General features: G+C 54.0%; 1 long non-coding RNA gene across 1 annotated transcript; it reads left to right on the forward strand.

Moving 5' to 3' along the window:
• Window positions 1-857: 857 nt before the first annotated feature.
• LOC119340942 lies at window positions 858-1,866 on the forward strand. Its single transcript, XR_005164764.1, has 2 exons — window positions 858-1,208; window positions 1,427-1,866. It is a non-coding gene; the product is annotated as an uncharacterized LOC119340942 (long non-coding RNA).
• Window positions 1,867-2,528: the final 662 nt, after the last annotated feature.

Here is a 2,528-nt window from a genome sequence, read left to right on the forward strand (position 1 = left end):
GCGTGGATGCCTTTTGTTCCTGGTTGGTGCCACCAACCAGGACCAAAGGCCCTCCTGCCTGGGCTCGGCGCACCGGCCACATGGAGGCACATCTGTCCCGGTTCGTGTTAGAACTGGGACTAAAGAGGGGAGGCATTAGTCACGACCCTTTAGTCCCGGTTCAACAACCGGGACTAAAGGCCCTTACGAACCGGGACTGATGCCCCCTTTTCTACTAGTGAGTGGGTGGTAGCAAAAACATGGGTTGGCTCCAGCAAAAAAAAGAATGGTTGTAGCAAAATCTTGTTGTGGCGGCCATGGAGAGGAGCGCAAATCAGCTGCGGGCGGCCATGGCGACGAGCGCTAATTGCAACACCGGTTGCAGCTGTTCCCATCCACCAGGTGCAGCTCCCCTAGCGTGCTTCCTCCTCCATCAACCTCCAACCCGTGATCCGTCACACGGGGGCGTTGGGGAGCAGAGAAGGGAACGACCGACGAGTTCTACAAGATAAAAGGAGAAAGTCCTCGACGGAGAGAGGTGAAGAGAGGAGCAGGGGATGCCTCTCAGGTGGTGGGCTCGCCAGATAAACCGCGGCACTGGCCGGAGCTAGGCAGATGGAAAGAGGCAAGCAGGGGATGGATATGCGCGAGATGCAGAGGCACATGAGAGGAGAAGCGAGCAGGGGGTAAAGGGATAAGAGGTGAGGGGATAAGAACGGCTGCGTGCTGGCTCTTGTGGCCGCGTACGTGGCGCTCGCGACCGGCCGAGCGTTCGGCCGGTGCGCCGAAGCGAAACGTTTACCTTGAGCAAAGGGAAATGTTTCGAGCCGGAGCGCCGGCCCAACGCTGGGCCGGTCGCATGGCTCGCTCGCTTCACACAGTTTCCATACGCATCTAGGCGTGACGCAGTCAACCTTATCCTTTCGCACACACGATCGCTAGCCACTCGTTCCCCTTCTTCTTTCTTCGATCTCTCAGCCCATCACGCGGCCGCTACCTCCTCCTGCATCCGCCGCCATGGAGAAACTTCTATGCTCCTATCTACCGTGAGACAACCCCTCCCCAATCACCTATCTCCTCCCTCCTTTCCCCCACATCTACCCATGTCGTCAGGCTGTGAGGCAGCCGGCTACGCGTGGAGACACACGGCGTGGCGAGCTCGAGGTGTTAACTGTGTGTGGAGACCTCGGTCGGAGATGCTGGACCGGCTGGGAAGCTGCAACCGGCAGGTGATTTTGCTGGAATTGGCTCTTTTTATTGCTACAACCGGCACTGGTGTTTTTCATGGTTGATTTATTTTTGCTGGAACTTGCTATTTTTTTTGCTACAATCGATTATCCGAGTTTTTTTGCCGCTGAGATTTTTGCTGGAACCACCAGTAAGTTTTGCTGTCTTTTTGCTTCAACCAAGTACTGAAGTTTTCTGTTGCTTTCCTGCAAAAAAAAAGAAGTTTTCTGTTGCTGGACATGGCCGTGCGAGACGACGGCGGCGAGCCAGAGAAGAGGATGCCAGGATGCTGCAACCATGGTGGCCGTATGCTGGAACCTGCATGTGTTCGAGCTGCATGTGCTACAACGACGATGCCATGCTAGAGGACGGAAGCTACAAGCTCGAAGGAGGAAAACCACCGGCGACGGGATCCTTTTTGTTTTTGCTGGAACCTTACATTGTTTTTGCTGTAAACATGCTTTTTGTTTGTTGGAACCATGTACTTTTTGGCTAGAGGAGGGCGACCAGCCGACCACCGGTGATCACGACGGCCACCGACAGGCGAGGCAAGCGGCCCAGGGTGGCCGGCGAGCTGGCTAGGTTTTGGGGAGATCAAGACTGCCTGTATCACAGGCGCCATGGCTATATTTTTCTTTTCTTAACGAATCAGTTGGGGAAGGAGAAGGTTATCATGCAGTCGTAATTGCACAAATCGTACGTGCGCGGTGCGACCGGCCGAAATTTCGGCCGGCGCACCGGCGCCTATCACTCGCCTTGAGCAAATCAGACCTGCGGCGCTGGGGTGGGTGCGGTTTAAAGTTGCCGGCATGGCTGCACGAACCGGCGATCTGATTTGCGAACAATTTGTGAGCAACTGTTCACGGGGGTCTGCCTCCGCTGCCGACCGGGCCATGGACAGGAGCAATTAAGGTGTTCTTCTCCCGGCCAGGTCTTGCCTTAATACGCTTGCGGCCCACCGGGCCCGGAATGCATTTGCTCCATTTTTTTACCAGCACTTGCTGGGCCTAGTGTGTATTTCTTTGTTTATTATGGTGAGTAGCTAGGCCCAGCTAAGCTTAAAAAAACCCTGGGCCCAGCTGGGCCCGCATGAACGCATTGGAGAACATTCTGATTTCTCTCTTAAAAATGGGAACCCCAATCGAGTCGTGATGGCATTTTCTCAAAACAGAAAGAAAGAAGAAGAAGTAGTTCTCCATGTTCAGATCAGACATTTCTTAGCATCCACCTGGAAAGAGAGTGGGCGTTTGGCTCCCGGGAGTCATGGAGGCTTTCTGTTTAAAACAAATTAAAATTCAAACTTTTCATCTTCAAAAAAATCT

The sequence above is a fragment of the Triticum dicoccoides genome, chromosome 7B (genome assembly GCF_002162155.2).
Source record: "Triticum dicoccoides isolate Atlit2015 ecotype Zavitan chromosome 7B, WEW_v2.0, whole genome shotgun sequence".
NCBI lineage: Eukaryota > Viridiplantae > Streptophyta > Magnoliopsida > Poales > Poaceae > Triticum > Triticum dicoccoides.